At 45.8% G+C, this 26,448-nt stretch overlaps 1 protein-coding gene and 1 long non-coding RNA gene across 2 annotated transcripts in view; one reads left to right on the forward strand and one right to left on the reverse strand.

Moving 5' to 3' along the window:
• LOC115472300 overlaps positions 1-6,698 on the forward strand; it is a 39,620-nt gene extending 32,922 nt beyond the window's left edge. Inside the window, exon 2 of the long non-coding RNA XR_003942500.1 lies at positions 6,202-6,698. This is a non-coding gene — a long non-coding RNA (uncharacterized LOC115472300). The remainder of the gene's footprint in view (positions 1-6,201) is intronic.
• Positions 1-26,448, reverse strand: part of ANKRD45 (ankyrin repeat domain 45) — a 137,343-nt gene that overhangs the window by 50,994 nt on the left and 59,901 nt on the right. The gene's annotated exons all lie outside the window — the stretch shown is intronic.

Here is a 26,448-nt window from a genome sequence, read left to right on the forward strand (position 1 = left end):
GTTTGCTTTTTTTGCAAATGACATGAAGATTTGCAACAGAATGAATAAGCTGGAGGGGGTGGACAACAGAAGTGATCTACAAATATTATTAGAATGGTCTAATGCTTGGCAGCTAACATTTATACAAAAATTAGAATAGTCTAATACTTGTTAGCTAACATTTAACATGAAAGAGTGCAAAGTAGAAATCCAAAAGAGAACAAATTGTAAACTGTAAGGCATTGGTGGTGGCACTGTCCTGCATGAATCTGTGTAGCAGCTGCAGGAAGTCACTGTGTGTGTTGGAACTGGCAGGCAGGGCAGGAAGAGCTCCAGACACAGTAAACAGAGCTGCAGACATATGATCTGAGAAGTGGCATGGATTGTGATCCTTGGGACAAGAGGCATCGGGTGAGCGATCTCAGACATTACAGGTAGGGTTACCATATTTTGTCCTCTGAAAAAGAGGACATGTCACACCCCTGCTCCGCCCACACCATGCCCCCTGCCCCTCCCACACCACGTCCCTTTCGGATCCTCGCCCCGCCCTTTCTCGCTCTCACCCCACCCCCTGCCCCCGTCACCTCCCCTCCCCCTTGTCACATATTCCCCTCCCCTCCCCATCTACTGCCCTGGTGGTCTAGTGACCTCTTCGGGGCAGGAAAGAGCCCCCTCTTTCCTGCCCGGAACGCTGCCTTGCCCTGCATCCTTCTCGGTCTCGGCTCGGGATTCAAAATGGCCGCCAAGAGTTGAAGTCTCGCGAGGCTGCTTCAACTCTTGGTGACCATTTTGAATCCCGAGCTGAGACTGAGAAGGATGCAGGGCAAGGGCAGGCAGCACTCCGGGCAGGAAAAAGGGGGCTCTTTCCTGCCCCAAAGAGGTCACTAGATCACCAGGGCAGATAGTAAGTAAGGGGAGGGGAGACCCATGGCGCCGCTCGCCTGCCCGCCCGTTTGTCCAGAAATCCGGACAAACAGTCGGGCGGGCGGGCAAAATCCGCCGGACGCCCCCGACATGTCCTCAAAAAGAGGACATGTCCGGGGAAATCCGGACATATGGTAACCCTAATTACATGGCTATTTCTCTCCGGGTCAAGAGTGCTTGCTCGTCTCCTTGGCCTTTTTGTGCTCCTTAGAATGGGCTCCCAGCATTCTACAGTCTACCTGAGTCTCAACAGCCTTAGGGAGCTGGTTTGAGTTGCCAGTGACAGTGCTAGAACCTGTGAGAGTATGGGGATGGGAGCGTGATCATTGCAGCTGGATTGTGATTCTTTTGAGAAAGCTGCTGCCAGGCCCACCACAAGCTTGCTTAGTGTGGGAGTGGAGCAATGGTTCCACGGTTGCAGGCTGTGTGGTCTCTTGAAGATGCTGCCACCGGTATGTTAACTACAAATGGTCAGGCAGGAGGGATACTGAAGCTGTTGTGTCTGTGGTGGTTCCCGTGGTGGTACCTAAACTGAGCTGAAGAGGGGGAAACACCTGGAGCTAGCAAAGGGTCTACTGCAGCCATGCACTGACCCTCGTTGTGTAGCTTCTATTTTTTTTTCTCATTCAGGTGTTAAGTTGCTTTTAATTCATTGAATGTTGGAGAGGAGGAGAGCTGCAACCATTTGGAAGCATAGAATAAAGCATACTGCGGGGAGGAGGAGATCTACCAAGCGTGGGAATGCCCATGCTTGCTCAGGACAAGACAAGAGAAGCCTTTTAAAGGTATAGAGAGCCCAGCACACTGGATCCACTGGATGTCGTCACCATACAATATGCCTGCAAGAGAAAACACTCTTCCTCTTGTCACCTTTTCTGGAGATGCAATGCTACCGGTGCCCCTTCCAGGGTAGCTATTCCATTTTCTCCTGGCACCATATTGCTTTAGTGAGTTTGAGCCACACAGTCTTCGTTTAAAGAGTTTGGACACCTCATGGCTCAAACTTGTTGAAACAGAAAATCAACAAAGCAGATCGTAATGAGAAAAATGTAATTTATTAATGAATATTAAAAATTATATACAAAACAGCCCGACACAGGCCGTGTTTCGCCCAGCAGGGCTGCTTCAGGGGCTACAAAACAAATAAAATGATGTTTAAAAACATAATGCAGATATAACAAAAAATAGTAATTTGAAAAAATTACTATATACACATTATATACTGTATATCAAATACATAAAGTAAATATAACATGAAATAAATATAACACAAATATCCCACACATATAATAAATGACTAAAAATATATAATATAATAATGGTGTTCGTTTGCATATTTTATGCTAAATAGATAAAATAAATATAATGAACACCATTATTATATTATATATTTTTACTCATTTATTATATGTGTGGGATATTTGTATTATATTTATTTCATGTTATATTTACTTTATGTATTTGATATACAATATATAAACACAAATATGGGAAAATTAGGTTCTTACCTTGGTAATTTTCTTTCCTTTAGTCACAGCAGATGAATCCATTAACTGATGGGTTGTATCCGCCTACCAGCAGGTGGAGATAGAGAACACTGAAAAACCACAGTGACCCTTGGCCGGCTAGCCCCCAACTGCCTTCAGTATTTGAGATTTCCAAAGCAGGGTGAACCATAAAGGTATAATAACATAAACTTTCCTCACAGCGAACAAACGCCCCAGAACAGGAGCAATAACCATACAAAGGAGGGACGATCTCAACCTCCTGTAGTAGAACAGCATGTAGAAATTCTAAGAACTGGTTTCCAACTTCTCCCAATGAGATTTATATCTGCATGAAAGATCTGAACCAAAAAACAATACCAGACAGGGAGGGATCATGGATTCATCTCCTGTGACTAAAGGAAAGAAAATTACCAAGGTAAGAAACTAATTTTCCCTTCCTTGTCATCAGCAGCAGATGAATCCATTAACTGATAGGATGTACAAAAGCAATCCCTACTTAGGGTGGGAACAGGCCACACCGCGAGCAAGCACTTGTGCTCCAAAAATCGCGTCCTGCTTCGCTGCAACATCCAGCCTGTAATGTCAGACAAAAGAGAGCTGAGAAGCCCAAGTAGCCGCACTATAGATCTCTTGAAGAGAGAGTGCACCCGTTTCAGCCCACGAGGAGGAAATAGCTCTCGTGGAATGCGCCTTAAACGCCTTAGGCGGAGACCGACCTGAAAGCAGATACGCAGAAAAAATGACTTCCTTGAGCCAATGGGCTATAGTGGCCTTAGACGCCATGCCTCCACGCCGAGGACCTGACAAGACAAAAAAGCGATCAGAAATCCTGAAGCCATTTGACATCTGTAGATACTGCAACAGCGCCCTGCGGACATCCAAAAGATGTAACTGCCCAAAGGAGTCCGGGAACTCTTCCCTAGAAAAGGAAGGAAGAAAAATGGGCTGGTTCAGGTGAAATGCTGAAACCACTTTAGTCAGGAAGGAAGGCACCATACGTACCGTTACTCCAGACTCCAAGAATTGCAGAAAAGGGTCCCGACAGGACAGCGCCTGCAGCTCAGACACATGTCTAGCTGATGTAATGGCCACCAAAAGACTGTCTTGAGAGTCACATCCTTCTCCAAAGCTCACTTAAGCAGCTCGAAGGGCGAACACTGAACAGCCTTCAACACCAGCCCCCAGGTTCCAGACCGGACAGGGCAACCGGACGGGAGGACGGAGCCTAAGCACCCCTCTGAGAAATCATGCAATGTCCGGATGAGCAGCAAGGGGCAAGCCAGCGACTTTTCCTCGATAGCAAGATAATGCTGCCACTTGCACCGCAGGGAATTGTAAGCCAGGCCTTTTTGTAAGCCCTCCTGCAAAAAAGACCAGCACTGTCGAGACTGTAGCCCGCATGGGTGTGATCGCCTTTGAAACACCCCACACCTCAAATTTGCGCCAGATCCGAGCATAAGCTGCGGAAGTGGACCGCTTGCGGGCCTGCAAGAGTGGAGATAACCTTATTAGAGTAGCACTTGTCTCTAAATTGCACCCTCTCAATAGCCAGGCCGTAAGACCAAATCGGCAGGGATCCTCCATAGACAGCGAACCCTGAACCAACAGGTTCGGCACCAGGGGCAAATGCACTGGAGCGTCCACCAACATCCGGTTGGTGTCTTGGCATGTCAGGGGGTCCAGTGCACTACGAATGCTGGCTCCTCCCATGACCAAATGGCTTGGATTTGGTCGTTTCTGAGATGGGCGTCCTCGATTTCCATTATCGCCGAAAATCGAGGACGACTAAGGTCGACCTAAATTTCGTGATTTGGGCGTCCCTGATCATATTATCGAAACAAAAGATGGATGCCCATCTTGTTTCGATAATATGGGTTTCCCCGCCCCTTCACCGGGACACCCTGCGAGGACGTCCTCAGGAAAACTTGGGCGCCCCCTTTCGATTATGCCCCTCCACGTCATGCTAAACAGTTTGATAACACTACTCCTTTTATTAAAGACACTGTACTTGTATTTTATTGTATATCCTAGCAATGGCTAGCTTCTTTTATTGTGATCCACATAGAACCAAGATTACAGAATATAAGAATAAACATTGTATTGTATTGTATCTAACTCCTGTTACTCTATCATATTGATGGGATCTACTTTTACTTATACCTTATGCTGTCTATTAAAATATTTTGTTGTTTTGACATCATAAGCACCATACTATTGCATAATGTTTACTGTTACTTGAGATTTTTTTTCTGGTGAAATTGTCTACTACCTATGTCCAGATTGTTATTGCTGTACACTGCCTTGAGTGAATAAATCCTAATAATTAATAAAATAGGTGCACACTGCTAGAGATGTGCAGAACGTATAGGGAGAGTTGTTAATCTTGTTGGAGGCTCAGGAAGCATATGTGCTTCTCTTAAGCACTGAAAATGCAAACTCTTCAGAAAAACATCAAAGATTTGAAAAGGGCAAAAGCTGATAACTTGTTATTAACTTTAGAAGTACAGAACTGTAGACAAAATGTTAAGGGACCAGGAAGCTCATTTTCAAAGCACATAGACTTACAGTTACATATGTTACTATGGAACTTTTAAGTCTATGTGCTTTGAAAATGAGCACCAATGTCTACCAAATGTTTTTGGTTTTTTTTTTTTTTGCCTGTGTTGCATATATTCTAAAACTCTGATTGAAGTTCTTAACACCAGATTGCCACAGCACTGAAAAATTGAACACCGGCACCCAGGATTTCATGTGGCAGCCTGCCTTTCTTCAAGATAAGCACCTAAATTTCATTTGTGGTGATCATTAGCATGAACCTTTTAAAAGCCTTTTCCTTGCACAGGTCTCAGCCAGCCAGCCAGCAGCGATTCATTCACGCTGCTCATGCCAACCTCATAGCCTTCTGACTGATGCTTCTTGCCTGAACAGAAAGAGGAAGTTGCATCAGACAGAAGGCTGTTGGGTCAGCATGAACAGTGTCTAGGAATCACTGCTGGCTGGGGAAGGAAAAATAACTTTGAAAAAGTGCACCGGAGTGGGGTCGGGGGACAGGAGAGAGAGAAAAGCGTGACCAGAGGGGAGAGATACAAGACATGTGGAAATAGGGACTTGTGGTAATCGCTGGTAAATACTTTGTTTAATGGTTTATTAAAAATGATATACCACCTTCTGGGCAAACATCAGGGCAGTTTACAATAAAAATGTCTAATAAACATAAAGACAATAAATGGAACAATAGGATTTAGTTAAAAGAAGACCAAGACAACAGAAGAGAGGGTAGCCCAGACAAGAGGTGGGTTCACAGAATGCTGAAAGACAGAAAACTACCCAAAACCTAGAAAACGCTTTTTACTGTTCCCAAGGGGTGGTAAAAAAGTTTTTCTTCCGTAACTGCGGTAAGCTCTTCAATATGTTTACTAGTACCGTGGATTTACTGCAGTTAACAATGGATCACTGCAAGTTCCTGTATCATTCCCTACTTAACAGTGATTACTCTCATGGAAAGTAACAGATACTGGGGTTCCCTTGGGGCAGTGAGGCTGGTTCTATGAACAGGAGTGGAGGAGTAGCCTCATGGGGAACTGGGTTTGATTCCTGCTGCAGCTCTTTGTGATTCTGAGCAAGTGACTTAACCCTCCATTGTCCCAAGTACCTGTGTATAATATGTAAACCACTTGGATTGCAACCACAGAAAGGCAGCATATCAAGTCCAAATCCCTTTCCTAATAATTAAACTCTATTCTGCTACACTCAAACACATAACAGGCCTTTATTATTTTATCTTTTCCAGTCTCCAGCCTCCACTGCATGTGTATCCCAAAGCTCTCTGACCACCACCAGCTCCAATCTGGACACGGCTCTTTGTCGGATACTAGCAATCACATCCAAAATGATGAAATATTTGGAGGTCTTGGAGAAACATGCATCCCACTATCAAAAGGAAAGGATAATTGAAAAACTAGCAAACAGGAGAAAGAAAAAAAAGAAGGAGAGCAGCAATACCTTCCCATCTTGCCGATGTGAGCAGTATTCCCAGCTAGATGCTAGGCTGATGGGAGTAAGATATAAACCCAGCTGCTGCTGAGAAAAATGCAGCAAAGAGGATCTTCCTGTATCTTGGTGCAAGGGAGTTGAGGCATGTCTCCCACTTGCGCATGAATCATTATAGAGAGCTGTGCACGTACAGACAAGTTATTTCTAAGCTACAAAGATTATATAAATTAAAAATGCTGAAAACTCCATGTGTCAGGCTATTAGGTGGAAAAATAAAGTTTGTGTGGGATGTGATTTTGAATTGACATTGTCATACAATGTGAGAATCAGTATGCATTGTGCAGTTCAACACTGTTCTATTTTCAGAATTCATCCTGACTGCTCTGATGTTGAAGATGGATTATTCTTGTGTCTATTATGTAATTTAGAAATTAAATATTGGAAAACTGCACTAGTAAATCCTATAGTCTGAGTGGTTTAATGAGTGATTCTATCCCATAATATCCATCATCACTTAACCAAATGGAAAGCATATTTAGGAGGGCTGCTGGTGATGCTTTTCTTCCTCATGCTGAGGGGTCCTTTTACTAAGATGTGCCGAAAAATGGCCTGCGCTGGTGTAGACGCGTGTATTGGATGCGCGCAGATCCATTTTTCAGCGCACCTGCAAAAGCCTTTTTTTTTTTGGCCGAAAATGGATGTGCGGCAAATTGAAAATTGGTGCGCGTTCATTTTGGGCCTCAGACCTTACTGCCACCCATTGACAGCGGTAAAGTCTCATGCGTTAACCGGGCACTAATTGTTAGCGCATGTACAATGCCGATTTCAGCCCAGTTAGAGCCGCACACCAGATGCACATAAAAAATGAAACTACCACCCAGGCTATGCGGTAGCCTGGCAGTAGTTCAAAACTGACACATGTAGGAAGCGTGTATGAGCCTACGCGTCTTAGTAAAAGGGCCCCTGAACTAACCAAGGGGAACAGCACCAACCATCTTTAAAAAGAGCCAGCCCAGTGCAATTACTGTGTACTACTATGCAGAGGGGCTTTCATTGCTCCCCAGATAAATCCAGAGACTTGTGGGTTATGTCCTTCAACCAGCAGGTGGAGACAGAGAGAACTCTGAGATTGCTATATGTGGTCCTGTGCAGCCAGCTTAATCTCAGTATTCTATCTAGCAGGTGGAGGGCATACCTGTGTTGATCTGGCTCCTATCCCGTTCCCTCGGGTGCTGTTCAGCCTTTTTTGTGGGGTTGAGGTGCCGTTTGGTGGTTGTTGGGGTATACCTGGTGGGGCCAGATCCCTCTCCTCCTCCCTTTCGGGCTGGCAACAGCACCACGAACCTTCTCCAAGGTTATGGTGGTTATCACAGCCTTTTTGAGGCTCGGGGTATTCAAGTGCACCCGTATTTGTACAACTGGCTGGTTCGTGCGCCGTCCTACGCAGAGTGTTCAGGCTATGGAGACGGTGCTACGGCTGTTATGCTCTCTCAGTTAGACAGTCAACCTTCAGAAGTGTGAACTTACTCTGTAGCAGTCTTTGGAATATCTGGGGGTCCTGTTCAACACCCGGGAGGGCAGAGTGTTCCTCCTAGAAGCTCGCAGGCAGAGGTTACAGAGTCATCTTTCTTTTCTGCTTTGGGCTCCGACTCCCAGAGCTTGGGATTATGTGCAGGTTCTGGGATCGATGGCTGCAACGCTGGACATGGTGCCATTGGCCAAGAGCCATATGCGTCCTCTGCAGTGGTCCCTGCTCAGCCGTTGGTCGCCCCTCTCCAAGGATTATGCAATTCAAATCCCGTGGTCTCCGAGCGCACTTTGCCATGTGCTGGTGGCTCCTGCTGAAGAATCTACACAGGGGGATGCCCCTCGCAACACCAGATTGGATCGTGGTGACCACAGATGTCAGTCTGTTGGGTTGGGGTGCCCACTACCTCAGCTGGATGGCCCAGGGCATCTGGTCCTCGGTGGAGGCGACAAGGCCAATAAATCTTCTGGAGTTATGGGCCATCCGCCTGGCGGTGCTGGCCTTCGAGACCCTTCTTCAGGGTCAGTCGGTCAGGGTGCTATCCGACAATGCGACAGCTGTAGCAAATGTCAACAGACAAGGGGGCACCAGAAGTGCCCAGCTTGCAAAGGAGGTCTCCTCCCTTTACCTTTGGGTGAAGAAGCACCGCTCCCGCCTGTTGGCGGCACACATCATGGGAGTCCTGAACGTGGAAGTGGACTTCCTCAGCCAGAATCAGCTGGATCTGGGGGGAGTGGGAACTCTCCCGACATGCGTTTGATCAGATCACGTCCCATTGGGGAGTTCCAGTGACAGATCTGATGGCGCGGTCCTCGAATGCCAAAGTGCCCTATTCTTCAGCGGGGGCAGGGAGGCCCGCTCCGAAAGCATAGACACACTTCTCCAGCCATGGTCAGAGGGTCTCCTTTACATGTTCCCTCCATGGCCCATGATAGGAAGTGTGTTAGGGCGAATTGTGCAGCATCCGGGACCTGTGAATCTGGTAGCTCCAGATTGGCCCAGGTGACTGGTACGTGGATCTCATCTGCCTACTTGCCAACAGCTCACTGCGCCCGACAGAGCACTACGGTCTCCTGGTTCAGGGTCCCGTAGTCATGGAGAATCATGCTCCCTTTAGGCTTACGGGCATGGCTCTTGAACGGGCATGCCTCAGATGTAAGGGGTATCCTGACAGCATGACTGCTATGATGTTGCAGGCGCAGAAATGCTCTACGACCTCAACTTACACACGAATATGGTGTACGTTTGTTTCTTGGTGTTCATTAGCAGGCATTTCAGTGGAGTCGGCGCCGCTATCGTCTATCCTAGCCTTTTTGCAAGAAGGGCTCAATAAAGCGCTTTCCTTGAGCACCCTAAAAGTGCAGGTGGCAGCTCTGGCCTGTTTTAGGGGTTGTGTGTGTGGTTGCTCCCTAGTGCCTCATCCCGATGTGGTGCAATTTCCCCATGGAGTCACTCATATTAGGCCCCCGCACGCACCGGTGCTTCCTGAATGGAACCTGAACCTGGTTCTCCGAGCAATGTAACGACCTCTGTTCAAACCCCTGGGTCAGGTGTCCCTGAAGGATCTGACTGTGAAGGCGGTGATTTTCGTGGCTATGGCTTCTGCAAGGAGGGTGTTGGAGCTCCAGGCGTTGTCATGCAGGGATCTCTTCCTCCATTTCACCGAGGCGTGGGTGTGCATTCGGACTGTTCCTTCCTTTTTGCCTAAGGTGGTGACTCACTTTCATCTGGATCAGGCTCTGGTGTTGCCAGCCTTCCGGAGAGAGGAGTACCCAAGTGAGTTCTGGGCCCTACGTTGTTTGGATGTGAGGCGTGTTCTTCTCCGCTATTTAGAAGCCACAAACTCCTTCCATCACTCAGATCATCTGTTTGTGCTGTTTGCGGGATGCAATAAAGGGAGTATGGCCTCTAAGGCCATGGTTGCCCGGTGGCTTCAGGAAGCGATCATTTCGGCCTACTTGTCAATGGGGAAGACTCCCCCTCTTCAGGTCCGAGCGCACTCTACTAGGGCCCAAGTTACATCCTTCGCGGAGGCTCATTTGGTGCCATTGGAAGACATTTGCAGAGCGGCTACCTGGGCGTCCATTCATGCGTTTACTAGGCATTACCGGTTGGATGTGGCAGCACGCCAGGCCACGGCCTTTGGGGCATTGGTTTTGACCTCAGGGGTAAGTGAATCCCAACCTACTTGAGGACTGCTTTGGTACATCCCACAAGTCTCTGGATTGATCTGGGGAAGCAATGGAAGGTAAAATTAGTTCTTACCTGATAATTTTCTTTCCATTAGTCTCTACAGATCAATCCAGAGGCCCTTCCCTGGGACTTCTGCTGTGGTGGTTGTTGGTTTTCTTGGTTCCATTCAGGTTCCTCTGTTTGGTCTATGGGACAGTTAAAAAAAAAATAGACAAACAGAAATCTTCTGCAAGTTGGCAGTATAGGAGGACATCTCCTCCAGGTGGTTTCCATACCATGGTGTTCTGCACCCGGGAGAGGTGGAAAGTGTGTTCTTGGTTAGATATGGGATTCCTTGTACTGCTTTGGTATCGTTCATGCTGAGATTAAGCTGCTGGTTGAGGGACATAACCCATAAGTCTCTGGATTGATCTGTAGGGACTAATGGAAAGAAAATTATCAGGTAAGAACTAATTTTACCTTTTAAATTTCCTTAGCACTGTCTTATGAGGAACATTCTCCAATACCTTCTGAAAAACTATGGTGCTCATTTTCAAAGCAGATGCTAAAAACGTTCATCTGCTAAAAATGTCCAAATTCTAATTTTGGAAAGTCAGAATTTGGATGTTTCACACTGCAGTTCATCCAAATAGCAAGGGAGCGTGTTTTGGGTGGGACTAAGGAGGGCCCAAAAGTAGAACGTCCAACAGAGATTTTCAAACGAGAAGAAACGTACATGTCTAACAAGAAGGACATTTTTATCTAGACCTGTTTTAGTCATGTTGAAGCTACAAAAAGGTGATTTGACTGAGCAGCTGACCACTGGAGGGGTTACGGAATGACCCTTTCTTAATTCCCCAGTGGTTGCTGTCTCCCTCCATCTCTCCTGAAAGTGAAACCGGAAAGGAAAACCAAGCTCTCAGTCAGCTGCAGGTATTATGGTCATTATGAACATAGCAGCACGCACGTCAGAGTAGGCTAGTGGTTAGTGCAGTAGACTGAACCAAAAATAACCACATACATACAATCATGCAATATGCAAATGATATACATTTAAACTTACAATATTTTTATTTTTGTAGCATCGGTGTTTACCCGGTCAGGCAGTGCCGTGCGTTGCCCAGTTATTGCTGGGTTAGTGCAGAAGCCCTTACCACCACTTCAATGGGTGGCGGTAAGTGCTCCCACCTGAAATGGCCATGCGGCAAGTGAAGCACTTGCCGCACGGCCATTTCTTTCAAAAAAAGAAAAACAACCTTTTACCCGCTGCTGTAAAAGGGGGCCTCAACACACAACAAAAACATGTGCTGATGCCAGCGCAGAAACCCCTTTTACCACAGCTTGGTAAAAGGATCCCCAAGTTTTATATGTTTAAGTGCTTCCCCAATTCCGATGACATCATCACACATAGCCTTTTAACATTTCCCTTTTAAAATGTTTCCCAGTAGCATTTTAATCAAACAATTTTTCAGAAGGGCAGAGCACCAAATCCACCATTGGCTTCATTTTTTTAAAAAGGGCACCAAAAATTTGATTTTATAACTTTTCTTAACATCATTGGTATTCTTAATAAATGTATAAAATGCTTTTATTTTCCTCTAAGTAGCTCTTCTCTTTTTGCTTCGGGATGTTTAAGGATATTAAGAGCTATTTTTTAAAGTGAAAGTCTTAATGTTCCCAGACTATCCAGTGTATATAAAAGGCAGTCTGTCTATCTAATATGGCAGATTCAATTGTGGAAGGAATCAGACTGCTGCCATACTGCTTTTCAGAATTGCTGCTTGTGAGTATAATTTTAACTGTTAAATCCCATAGTATTTCTATACGGGAATTTATCATATCTGCTCTTGATAAGAAAAGTTTGCAGTTGTTCCTTATTTGTTTTTAGGGTAATTTGGACCAGCTTTTGCTGACTGGGGGAAGCACTGCTTTTTAGGCCCGGTTTGGTATATGTCCTTCTTTTAGATGGTCCTTTATCATGATTTTATACACAGTCACCTTTTTTTAAACTGAAACTATTTGAGCACATAAAATGGTCACATTTATTTATGTTTGAGTTTTAATGTAAATCATTTGCATATTACATGATGGTATATATTTATTTATTTATGGATTCTTGTATCCCACTATTATCCAAAAATAAGTTTTAGTTCAAAGTGGCTTACAATTTACATTTTGGTGGAGTTACAATAGTGTTGTGCAATACCTGGCAAGATCCAAAAAAAGTACAAAACCTTCTATACTGCTTATCCCAGAAATAGTGGATTTTCCCCAAGTCAATTTAATAATGGTCTATGGACTTTTCCTTTAGGAAACCATCCAAACCTTTTTAAAACTCCGCTAAGCTAACCGCCTTTACCACATTCTCTGGCAACGAATTCCAGAGTTTAATTACATGTTGAGTGAAGAAAGATTTTCTCCAATTCGTTTTAAATTTACTACATTGTAGCTTCATTGCATGCCCCCTAGTCCTAGTATTTTTGGAAAGCGTAAACAGATGCTTCACATCTACCTGTTCAACTCCACTCATTATTTTATAGACCTCTATCATGTCTGCCCTCAGACGCCTTTTCTCCAAGTTGAAGAGCCCTAGCTGCTTTAGCCTTTCCTCATGGGGAAGTCATCCCATCCCCTTTATCATTTTCGTCACCTTTCTCTGCACCTTTTCTAATTCCACTATCAGGCTTATGTTCGAAAGAGAATGGCACCCATCTTTCGACACAAATCACAAGATGGGCGTTCTTCTCACAGGGTCGCCCAAATCGGCATAATTGAAAGCCGATTTTGGGTGTCCTCAACTGCTTTCCGTCGCGGGGACAACCAAAGTTCACGGGGGCGTGTCGGAAGCGTAGTGAAGGTGTGACTGGGGCATGCCTAACACATGGGCATCCTTAACCGATAATGGAAGAAAGAAGGGCGTCCCTGATGAACACTTGGAGACTTTACCTGGTCCTTTTTTTCTTATGACCAAGCCACAAAAATGTGCCCTAAATGACCAGATGACCACCGGAGGGAATCGGGAATGACCTCCCCTTACTCTACCAGTGGTCACTAACCCCCTACCACCCTCAAAATAAATTCTAAAAATAAATTTTCCAGCCTCTATGCCAGCCTCAAATATCATACTCAGGTCCATCGCAGCAGTATGCAGATCCCTGGAGCAGTTTTAGTAGGTGCAGTGCACTTCAGGCAGGCAGACCCAGGCCCATCCCCCCCTACCTGTTACATTTGTGGTGGTAAATGTGAGCCCTTCAAAACCCACCAGAAACCCACTGTACCCACATGTAGGTGCCCCCCTTCATCCATAAGGGCTATAGTAGTGGTGTACAGTTGTGGGGAGTGGGTTTTGGGGGGTTGGGGGGCTCAGCACCTGGGAGCAATTTCTGAAATCCACTGCAGTGCCCCCTAGGGTGCCCGGTTGGTGTCTTGGCATGTCAGGGGGACCAGTGCACTATGAATGCTGGCTCCTCCCACGACCAAATGGCTTGGATTTGGTCATTTCTGAAATGGGTGACCTTGGTTTCCATTATCACTGAAAATCGGGGATGACCATCTCTAAGGTCAACCTAAATTTCGCGATTTGGGCATCCCCGACTGTATTATCGAAACGAAAGATGGACACCCATCTTGTTTTGATAATATGAGTTTCCCCGCCCCTTCGCCGGGATGTCCTGCGAGGACATCCTCAGGAAAACATGGGCACCCCTTTTGATTATGCACCTCTATATCTTTTTAGAGATGCGGCGACCAGAATTGAACACAATATTCGAGGTGCGGTCGCACCATGAAGCGATAAAAAAGCATTATAGCATCCTCATTTTTGTTTTCCATTCCTTTCCTAGTAATACCTAACATTCTATTTGCTTTCTTAGCCGCAGCAGCACACTGAGCAGAAGTTTTCAACGTAACATCAATGACGACTCCTAGATCCCTTTCTTGGTCTGTGACTCCTAACGTGGAACCTTGCATGACATAGCTATAATTCGGGTTCCTCTTTCCCACATGCATCACTGCACTTGCTCACATTAAACTTCATCTGCCATTTAGACGACCAGTCTCCCAGTCTCGTAAGGTCCTCTTGTAATTGTTCACAATCTTCCCGTGATTTAATGACTTTGAATAACTTTGTGTCATCAGCAAATTTAATTACCTCACTAGTTACTCCCATCTCTAGGTCATTTATAAATGTTAAAAAGCAGCGGTCCCAGCACAGACCCCTGGGGAACCCAACTACCCTTCTCCATTGAGAATACTGACCATTTAACCCTACTCTCTGTTTTCTGTTTTGTTTTAACCAGTTTTTAATCCACAATAGAACACTACCTCCTATCCCATGACTTTCCAATTTCCTCTGGTTGCTTTTGTTTCAATTGTAGAGTTTTGGTGATATTTATTCATGTAGTTTTTGAAGAGGTAGATTTGAAAGGAAGGTGATGAGAGCTTTGTGATTAGATGTAGAATTTTTTTGAAGTGGTTGGTTTTCATTTCTTTTCTGAACTGGAGGAGATTAGTGATGCTTCTTATGGTTTTTGTTATCGAGTTCTACCATTTGGAACCCAGGTAGCTAAATCCTGCTCTGTAGATAGTTTTGTAGATGGTGTTTTTGCAGTTGAGTAGATGTAGGAGTAGGTAGTTTCTGTTTTCTGGGCTGGCATTTCTTGAGGATAGTTGTTCAATCATGTTCAGCATACATTCGGGTGCCATTCTGAGTATTATCTTGAAGATTAGGGTGCTCGCTTTGAAAAATATTCTTGCCTTGACTGGCACCCAGTATAGTGTTTCAAGCAGTGGGGTTGCTCTTTCATATTTCGATTTCTTGAAAATTAGTCTTGCTGCTGTGTTTTGGACTGCTTGCATTGATTTTAGTGTGTTTTCCTTGCACCCTACGTATGCTGCATTGCAGTAGTCTAGTTGCGATAGTATCGTTGATTGGACCAGTATCCAGAAAGATTATCTAGCAAAATAGGGCCAGATGCACTAAACTTAACGAGCCATTAACGAGCAAGTAGTAAACCCTGGCATGCACTAAAGACTTTTTTCCAACGACGGTAGCAGCTAACGAAAACGGAATGCAGATGAGCAAATTGTGTAGAAACCCTATTGTAATGAGATGCACTAACCTTTTCCGATTGCCCTAACGCTGGAAAATCTAACGAGAGGTCTGTACCTCTCGTTGAGGCTGCGTGGGATTGAAAAACTGCTACAAAAGTTAAAAAACAAAAAATCGGGGGAAAAAAGTCAAGTGCTCGTCAGTGCAATAATAAAAACATCTATTTTGGCCATCATTCCCCCCCTGCAATAATAAAAAAGTCTTTTTTGGCAGTGCTTCACTCAGCTGAGAGACCTGGAAGTCCCTCAGCCAATCACAACGCTTTTAGCCGAGCTAAACGCGCTTTGATTGGCTCAGAGACTTCCAGGTCTCTCAGAGTGAAGCACTGCCAAAAAAGACATTTTTATTATTGCAGGGGGGGAAGGCGGCCAAAATGGACGTTTTTTTTGGATGGGATTGGCTCAGGAGAAAAAAAAGTGTGGTGTTGGAGAGCCTAGCCTTGCCAGTCAAAGAAGAGGAGAAGCTGACAATAACCAAGGTGAATTCTGTAGAGGATGGAGGAGAATTTATTTAGAATATTTATAGTTCACATATCTAAAACTCTATGCAGATTACAATAAACATACACAATTAAAACATGACCCCATGAAACACAAAACAAAACCAATAAAAACTCACTTTTCCTACTTATCCTTCTAATCAGTGGAGGAGTGGCCTAGTGGTTAGGGTGGTGGACTTTGGTCCTGGGGAACTGAGGAACTGAGTTCGATTCCCACTTCAGGCACAGGCAGCTCCTTGTGACTCTGGGCAAGTCGCTTAACCCTTCATTGCCCCATGTAAGCCGCATTGAGCCTGCCATGAGTGGGAAAGCGCGGGGTACAAATGTAACAAAAACAAAAAAAAAATCTTGTCACTTAGGTTATGGATTTAGATATCTTCTCTACTATAGATTCTTCTACCCCTACAGGCCACCTGCAAGACACACCCAGAGCTTCTGCAACACAACCCAGAACAGCTGTAACACATATATTAGAACTGTACAGAATATTCATATTCGATTTAGCTCCGAATACTGCCCTGACTTTATTATTCATATTTGGCCAAATGGTGATTTAAAATTTGAATACGAATAATCCGGGGCCCTACCGTGCTAAATCCTACTGAAATAAACACTTGATCTGTTATTTCATGTTGCTTCTTTTATTGTTATGTTCAAACTCAATGCCTATTATTCATATTTGGCCGAATAATATTTTTCATTATTCAAATCCGGCTCAATAGTAAAATATGCTATTTGGTACAGTTCTAAATGCATATGTTATAAACGTTTCAAGCTTCAAGCTTAATAGGACTCAATATACCACTCTTAAAGCAGCTATCAGAGCTGTTTACAATAATCAAAAACATAAATCAGAACAGAAAAGAACTACAGATCTCATAGGATAGAAGAGGGAGAGGGGAGAGCCAGTGGGCCGACCTGCAGCTAATCGAGTCCTACATGCATCAGTAAATAGGTAGGTTTCAAGATCCTGTTTAAAGGGGTCTTTTACAAAGCATCGGTAAGCCCAATGCGGGCTTATTGAACGCTAAATCGGGACTATCGCTGGCCCAGCACTGCCACCAGCAGTAATTCTGCCCTGAGAACGCGACATTTCCAGGGGGAAAAAAACCTCCAGCAATGGCTTGCACGGCAGTAACCTGGAAGTAATCGGGCATCGCCACGCACTGTCCAGTTACTGCCGGAGCACTTATCGCCACCTTAGTGGGTGACGGTAATGGCTCCCCGCCGCATGGCCACGCAGTAAGAGTTCTCTTACCGCATGGTCATGTTTGTTTGGGGACTTTTTACCCACTGTGGTAAAAAGAGCCCTGGCACATGGAAAAAATGCCCCCCACTGCTAGCGCAGGTTCCTTTTTCCCACAGCTTGGTAAAAGGACCCCTAAATTTTCCAAGTGAATTCTCCAGGCATAGAGAAACAGGTAGGGAATTCCAAAGGGAAGGGCCTATCATGCTAAATATACGGGAAGAAATTAAGTTTTGGTATACTGTATGAAGGGAAGGATAGTAAGCATGTTTGCTGATAATGAACGAAGAAGTCTTGCTGGCACATAGGAGGTCAAAAAGTGAGACAGGTAGAGGAGAGTGCCTGAAGTATGAAGACATCTGTAACTTGCCATGCAATTCAAGACTAGTTAACAGGGCCGGTCAAACCCAGTAAGTGGGGTAAGCGTCGCAGGGGGGCACCTGCCTTCAAGGGCACCGCTGCGGCGCCATACCGCGCCGCCCTTGGTGCTTTAAATCTTTAATTTACCTCCGTTCCAGCAGCCGCATCATTTGAAAGCCCTGCCCCGTCTCTAGCCTTTCCCTCCCTTCGTGAGTTCGTTCCGCAGTCCTGCCTTCTGACGTCATTTCCTCGAGGGCGGGACTGCAGAACGAACTCACGAAGGGAGGGAAGGCTAGAGACGGGGCAAGGCTTTCAAATGACGCGGCTGCTGAAATGGAGGTAAATTAAAGATTTAAAGCACCAAGGGCGGCGGGAGATGGGGGCGAAGGAGAATCGCTGGACAGGAGCAGGGTGGGAGAAGAGGGAAAGGAGATGCTGGGGGGGGCGCGGGGGTGCCAGAGGGGGGGGGGGGGTGCGCGGGGGTGCCAGAGGGGGGGGGGGGGGTGCGCGGGCGCCAACTCATAGTCTGCAGGGGGGCACCAGAGACCCTAGGACCGGCCCTGCTAGTTAATATACAATTATGTGCTTTTACTTTTTTATTCTCTGCCAGCTAAAATGCCTACAACAATAAATGCATAAACTGCTGGGAAAAATAAAATATCTGAAATAAAGAGACTCATGAATAAACCAAAGTAAACCAAAACAGTTACTCTTCAGGACTGTGTCTGATATTTTTTTCTGTTTTTATTTGGGCTAAAATAGAGACAAGCTAAACAACTGACAAAGGACATTAGAGATAAGAAAGAAGTTGAAAAGTGCATGCTGTAAGTACTGCACAAAGGTGTGTTTCACTGATTTAGTGCATGTGAGTGATTAGATGGAACAAGGGAGAAGTTGTGAGTGGTGGCAGGAGTTAAGTGATTGAGTGGATTGTGGGTTATTAGAGGATAGTATGGGTGAGTTGAAGAGTGATTGAGTGGATGGGAGAATTAAATGAATGATTATATGACAAGATATGAGTGGCAGGGGAAGGGGTGAGTGAGTGCATGCTTGTCAGTGGCAGAGTGAACTGAAAGCCAGTGAGCAGACGAGGTTTATGAGTGACAGACAGGTTGCGTGGTGGGGTTATAAGTATCAAAATACTTTGTAGGTAGATGAAATGGCACTAACCCCCAGATCCTATATAATGCGCTCAGATTTAGGCGCCAAAATTGGCACGGATTCTATAACACCAGCAATAACTTAATTGGCTTACAAAGCTAATGAGCGCTGATAACAGCACTTAACAAACAATAATAAGCACCAATTGACACTGATTAGAATTTAGGTGCACAACTCGCTAAGCGTATTCTGTAACGATGTGCGCCGAACTTCTAACACACGGAGGCAAAAACGGGCATGGTTATAGGTGGGGAAATGGGCATTTCATGGACGTTCCATAATTTAGGCATCTAGTTATAGAATATAGCCTAGTGTGCCTAAATCTATGCGCTGAGATTTACACCAGGCTTTTGTTGGCCTAAATGGAAGTGAGCAGATATCGACACTGAAATAGCAACTAAGCATATTCTATAATCAACGCCTAAATCTAGGTGCTGATTATAGAATACGCTTAGTCGGGACTGATTTCAGTGCCGATTTTTTAGGCGCCATATATAGAATCTCCTCCTAAGTGCAATTCCATAAAGTGCACGTGCCCATTATAGAATTGCACCAGACTTACGCCTGCTGAAACCTGATGTAAATGCAGATTCCCAAATTAGGCGCATTGAGGCAAGGTAAAATTATGTCTTATCTGATAATTTTCTTTCCATTAGTCCCTCAGATCAATCCAGAGACTTATGGGTTATGCCCCTCCTCTAGCAGGTTAGATAGAGAGAACTCCAAAGTTTGCCACAAGAGGGCATGTGCAGGCAAACTAACTTCTGTATAACAATACCAAAGCAGTAATAAACTTCAATTGAACTATAAACCACTCTCCTGCCTCTGCAAAAGCAGCATAAACTGGAGAAAAACCTCCGAGCTGCTACAGAATAAACAATGAAAACAGAAATATAAGAACTCCCTATAATCGTTCAACCAAGGAACGTGAACAGAACTTACTTACTGATAAGAAATCCGAGCAGACCTTCCTAAAGCGAAACCCAGGGAGGGCCTCTGGATTGATCTGAGGGACTAATGGAAAGAAAATGATTAGGTAAGACATAATTTTACCTTCCATAGCATCCCCAGATCAATCCAGAGACTTGTGGGATGTACCAAAGCAATCCGCATCAAGGGTGGGACCAGACCACCCCGGCCGACAAAACAGAAGCCCCGAAAGACGCTGCCCGACGCACCTCCACATCAATACGGTAGTGCTTCGCGAACATATGCACAGATGACCAAGTCGCCGCCTTACAAATGTCGTCCAACAAAACCAACCGACACTCCGCAAAAGAAGTAGCCTGAGCGCTAGTAGAATGTGCACGAATGTGAAGAGGGGAAGACTTCCCCATCCCAAGGTAGGCTGACGCAATCGCTTCCCTAAGCCACCGAGCGACCGTGGCTTTAGAGGCCGAGTTCCCTTTCTTATGTCCTGCAAAAAGGACAAAAAGATGATCCGATTTCCGAAAAGAATTAGTCGCCTCCAAATAACAGAGGATCGCTCTCTTAACATCTAAACACCGTAGAGCTGAAAAGTCATGCGGATAATCTTCTCGCTTGAATGATGGCAAAACCAATTCTTGGTTAATGTGAAACCGCGTGATTACTTTAGGAAGAAATTATGGCACCGTCCTGACTGACACACCCGCCTCCGAAAAACAAAGAAACGAATCTCTGCACGAAAGGGCCTGGAGCTCCGACACCCTTCTAGCCAAAGCCATTGCTACCAAAAAGACAGTCTTCAACGTAAGATAGTTCAACAAAGCTTTTTTCAATGGTTCAAATGGAGGCCATTGTAATGCCCTCAAGACAAGGTTCAAATTCCACTCCGGTACAACCGGAACTCGATGGGGTCTGATATGTCCTACTCCTCGGAGAAATCTAACTTTATCTGGATGCGAAGCTAAGGATTGTCTACCCAAATGACCCCTAAAGCAAGCCAAGGCCGCTTCTTGAACCTTTAAGGTGCTTAACGATAGCACCTTATCCATTCCCTCCTGCAAGAATGCCAAGATAGAACCGAGAGGAGCCGAATGTGGAGAAATGCCCGCCAAAGAACACCAAGCCACAAACGTCCTCCAAACTCTAGCATACGCCGCCGAAGTTGAGCGTTTGTGTGCCTGCAACATCGTGGAAATAACTGCTTCTGGATAACCTTTGCGCCTCAGCCGCGACCTTTCAATAGCCAAGCCGTAAGCCCAAACCGGGCGTGATCCTGTATGACAACCGGACCTTGATGGAGAAGATCCGCCAACGGAGACAGATGAAAAGGCTCGTCGATCAGAAGGTGAATCAAGACCGCATACCAAGGACGCCTGGGCCAATCTGGTGCAACAAGAATCACCGGGCCCGGATGCCGAGCTATCTTGCTGACTATTCGACCGACCATCAGCCACGGAGGGAAGACATACAGGAGATCCAACGGCCACGGCTGAAGAAGAGCATCTATGCCTTCGGAACCGAACTCCCTGCCTCTGCTGAAGAAGCGGGTTGCCTTGGCATTGGAGTAGCGAGCCATTAGATCCACCACTGGAGTCCCCCAACGATGTGAAATCTGAGTGAACGCCTACTGGGAGAGTTCCCACTCCCCGGCATCCAAGCGATTCTGACTGAGGAAGTCGGCCTGCATATTCAGCCTGCTATGAGTTGGCCTGCTATGTGAGCGGCTGACAAGAGGACTAGATGCGCCTCTGCCCAATGACAAAGAATGGCCGCCTCTTCCGCCAGCGAAGCACTGCGAGTTCCACCTTGTCGATTGACGTACACCGTCGCGTTGTCGGAGAGAACTCTCACTGGTTGATCTGTCAATAGAACCTCGAATGCTAGGAGAGCCAACCGGATCGCCCGAAGCTCCAGAAGATTGATTTGCAATCTGGATTCCGACAGAGTCCAGCTGCCCTGAGCCGAGTGCCCGAGACAATGAGCTCCCCAACCCGACAGACTGGCATCCATCGTTACCACTCGCCAATCCGGCATCGCCAGAGGCATGCCGCGGACCAAACTGTCCCACTTGAACCACCACCATAGAGCAAAGAGAGCTCGAGGAGTCCAGGGAAGTCGAATCGTGTAATCCTCGGAAATGGGAGACCACTGGCTGAGCAGATGCCAGTGCAGAGGACGCATGTGGTTCCGGGCCCAAGGAACGACCGCTACCGCCATTGACTCCAGCACCTGAACATAATCCCACGCTGTTGGAGCTGGCATCTGCCTGATGGCAGAAATTTGCTTCAGCAGCTTCAACCGTCTCTGTTCCGGAAGAAAAACTCGACCCTGACGGGTGTCCAATCTTACCCCCAGGTACTCCAGAGTCTGAGTTGGAGATGACTCTTTTGAAGATTTATCACCTAACCCAGAGACTGTAACAAATCCCTCACCGCCTGAGTCACCTGTACAGACTGATCGTGAGACTGAGCCCGGATCAGCCAATCGTCGCGATAAGGGTGAACTTGCCATCCTCTGGCTCGCAGAAAGGCTGCCACCACCACCATCACCTTGGAAAAAGTTCAAGGTCCTGGCTTATTTTGTTCATTTGTGGCTAGACCACTGGGCATGGCCCTGAATTGGAAATGCTGCCCTAACACTGCAAAACGCAGGAATCTTTGGTGCGGTGGCCAGATGGGAATATGTAAGTAGGCTTCTTTTAGATCGAGAGATGTCAAAAACTCTCCTGGCTGAACAGCCGCCAGCACGGACCGAAGCGTTTCCATGCAGAAGTGACGCACTTTCAAGGCCTTGTTGACCGCTTTGAGATCTAATACTGGCCGAAAAGTTCCTCCTTTCTTCTCCACTACAAAGTAAATCAAGTAACGACCTCAACGTACTTCGTCCGCAAGTACAGGAACCACTGCATCCAGACGCAGCAATTCTGCCAATGTGTCTCGCACGCTGCGCCCTTTATTGGAGATTTGCAAGGAGACTCGAGAAAACTGTCTCCTAGCGGCCGATCGAATTCCAGTTTGTAGCCGTGCCGAATAATGTCCAACACCCATTCGTCCGAAGTTACCCTGGTCCATTCCTCCCCAAACTGAGACAGCCATCCCCCTATCGGCGGAGAGGGCTGGACTAGGGCCCCATCATTGCGAACCTCTAGCTCCTTGCTGATTTTGGGAAGTTGAGGGTGGAATTCTGCACTCTGGATGAAAGGACTGCTGTGGTTTCTGAGCAAAGCGTGTCTTTTGAAAACCTCCGACCCTCCCGGGTCTATATCGCTTGGAATCTCTAAAGCGTGGACAAAAGGACTTGGCTTGTGATCCTCCGGCAAGCGACCTTTAGAATCCCCAAGATCTTTAACAATCTGGGCCAACTCCTGACCAAACAGGAGCTTTCCTTTAAAAGGCAACCGGGCCAATCTAGACTTAGAAGGCAGGTCAGCAGCCCAATGCTTTAACCATATCCAGCATCGCGCTAATACCACAAACAAAACACCTTTAGCGGATGCCCGAAGAATATCGTATAAAAGATCTGCCAAATAAGCCAATCCTGACTCCAGGAGCAGGAGAACATCTATCAATTCCTCCGGCGACGCTGCCTTCTGCACCCAAGACAGACATGCTCTAGCCACGTATGACCCGCAAACCGAAGCCTGCAACGTCAAGGCCGCGACTTCAAACGAAGCCATAACCGCAGTTTCCAGCTTCTTCTCCTGCGGATCCCTGAGAGCTGCGCCTCCCTCTAAGGGCAAAGCCGTCTTCTTTGCCACCGCTGATGCAGGGAATCTACCACGGGGAGACGCAAAGAATCCAGATTCTCCTGTCTCAAAGGACAAAGTTTAGCCATAGCCCGGGCTACCCGAAGACTGGGGAATCCCATTGCGCCTGAATTAACACATGCATAGCCTCATGAATATAAAAGGATTTTGAGGGTACTCTAGTTCCTGACATAATGGAAGAGCTGACCGCGGGCGAAACCGCGGATTCCGGGGGAGACAAATTCAGCACTTGCAAGGCCTGAACAATAAAAGGAATCAGTTCGTCCTTTCTAAATAGCCTGGCCGCGGTGGGGTCATCCCCTTCACCTGCGGGCAACTCCCCCTCTTCCAGCATATCAGTAACAGATTCCCCTGACCCTAGCTCAGCCTCCAAATCTGAATTTCCCGACATCTCAGCCCTGGAGTCCTGCAGCTGCAAGCGGGACTTCTTAGCCGGGTTAAGAGACAAGTCAGAGCACGAGGAAACGGATCCCCCCAAAATGGCCACCGACTGACACTCTCCCTTTGAGCGCAACAAAAATGCTTTGTGCATGAGAAGCACAAACTCTGGGGAAAAACCGCCCATACTCGCTCTCTCTGTAAGCGAAGAACCCGAACCATCGCGTTCAGGCGCAGTCCCAGCTGATCCTGCCGCTACACAGTCTTGTGAAGGCAGCAGTAAAGCAAAAATGGCGCCGGCGGAACCACGCGCTGCCCCAGACACCTTTCCTGCCAAGCGAGAATCGCTCCCCTCTGGCGCTTCGACGCCCGGCCCGCGTTCTCCCTGTTCTGAATTCAGTTTTCCCCCCATAGCGGAACATGCTTCACAGGCACCCGACGCCGACCTCTGTGCCCCGCAGCGCTTAACTGACTCAGATGGAACAGACATACCCAAAGTTCTACCTTCTCCACAGCAGAGCCCTACTCATGTTCCCTTCAGCTGAACGGAGAAACTGTTGCTGGACAAAGTAAGCCAAACTAGGGCTGGAGAGGAGACTGGTCCGTCTGAATTTCTTCGTTTTTTTTTTTTTTTTAAAGAGGCACGAGAGTACCCAGCCAAACTCAAAAGAGTGACCGAAATAGAGGCTGACAGGTGGAGAAGGGTAGGGACCTGGCACCACCAGGTGTATCCCAAATGTGCTCCTGCACCTCAACCCCAAAGAAGGCTCAACACACCCGAGGGGACGGGATAGGAGCCTCAAACAACAGAGCTGCACTTTATGCACTCCTTCTACCTGCTAGATAGAGAGAATACTGAAGTTAGTTTGGCTACACATGCCCTCTTGTGGCAAACTTCGGAGTTCTCTCTATCTAACCTGCTAGAGGAGGGGCATAACCCACAAGTCTCTGGATTGATCTGGGGACGCTATGGAATATTCTATAAATATGTGTGCAACCTTTTGGAATGCCTCTGACATGCCCATGGCCAAGTCCCAGCCCCCTTTTGATTTACATGCTAGTACAGTGAGGTGCCATGTCTTATAGAATAGTATGCAACCGCCAATGCACGCACAAATGTTAATGAGTGCCAATTAACTTCAATAATTGGTTGTTAGCACTCAACTACCCAATTAAATTGTGTGCATATCTTGGGCACACAAATCTGGGCGCCACATATAGAATCTGGGAATAAGAGTGATAAAATAAGTTGTTTCAATTAGTGATTGGATGGATAGGATTAGTGGTAAAAGTACTGTATGAATGGGTGGGAATTACAAGTAGATGACATGTGTTGAATAAGTGAGTCAAACACAAAACGTATCACAGAAGAGATATCAATAGATAATTCAAGACAACTTCTAGATAGAATTGTAAATACCTCCTGACAAAATAGAAATTGATGTGTTGCATAAAGGTTTATCTTTCATTCCCAACTCCCAGGTATAATGCTTTTAATACAAAAGTGGAGTTATTTAAATTACTAAAAAAATTAAAATGATAAATTATGTTGCCAAACAGCCAATAACACTAACATTTTGATTGTAAAACATAACAGTAGATGGAATCCACCTAGCGTCGTCAATCCACTAATACATATTTACAAAATTTTGATTTTAAAAGAAATTTCTAAACTTGAACAACAAAAGAAAAATGGTTTCTACAATTTATCTAGACAACAGAAAGATGCCATAGAAAGGCTTAGTAATGATAAATCTATAATCATAAAACCCAGTAGACAAAAGTGGCAATATTCTGATTATGAATAAGATAGATTATAAAAAGGAAATTAAGCCACAACTTGATGATACAGCCTTTTATTTAAAAAAAAATTGAAAGGTGATCCAACTGAGGATTAAAAGAGAGATTTCTTCCTTGATCAATATAGCAAAAGCAGGTGGATTTCTGACTGATAAATAAATTAAATTCCTTACTATATCATATCCAATCACTCCAACCATCAACATTTTGCCAAAAATACACAAACCCTTTAGTTAACCCCTGGTAGAACAATTATTTTAGCAATTGGTTCACTTTTAGAACCCCTATCTGTATTTTTTAGATACATTTTTGAGACCCTTTCCATTTCAAATCCAATCCTATACAAGAGACACACATTGAACAATATGAAGTGCATAGGATATATTAGTACATAAGTACAAAAGTAATGCCATACTGGGAAAAGACTAAAGGCCCATCAAGCCCAGCATCCTGTCCCTGACAGCGGCCAATCCAGGTCAAGGGCACCTGGCAGCTTCCCAAACGTACAAACATTCTAAACGTTATTCCCGAAATTGTGGATTTTTCCCAAGTCCATTTAGTAGTGGTCTATGGACTTGTCCTTTAGGAAACCATCCAAACCCTTTTTAAACTCTACCAAGCTAACCGCCTTCACTATGTTCTCCGGCAATGAATTCCAGAGTTTATTTTACTAGAGACTTTGTATACAGAATCCGTAAACACAAATGTACCCCAGTTAGAAATGATTCCAATAAGAGAGACCCTGACCTGAGCTAGAGCGCCTACAGCGTGATATATCAAGGTTTATATGGGGGAGGAAAAAACCGAGACTACATAGAACAGTGATGTGGAGCTCGGTGGAATTGGGGGTCGGGGGGTTCCCAACTTGCTTTGGTACTATTGGGCGGCCCAATTTAAGCTGATCTCGGCTTGGAGCCAGGAGCCACGCACAGTGGCGGCAAACATGGATCAGGAATACGTAGAGGACTGTGATCTGGGGGCGGTTTTGTGGGCCTCCTTATCCTCCAGAGCTTATGATCAACTCTCAAATAACCCATTTGTGCGGCATCTTCTGGGATTGTGGTGCTCTCTTCGCAACAAATTTGGGAGGGTGGGAC

This window comes from Microcaecilia unicolor, chromosome 6, assembly GCF_901765095.1.
Source record: "Microcaecilia unicolor chromosome 6, aMicUni1.1, whole genome shotgun sequence".
NCBI classification, from domain to species: domain Eukaryota; kingdom Metazoa; phylum Chordata; class Amphibia; order Gymnophiona; family Siphonopidae; genus Microcaecilia; species Microcaecilia unicolor.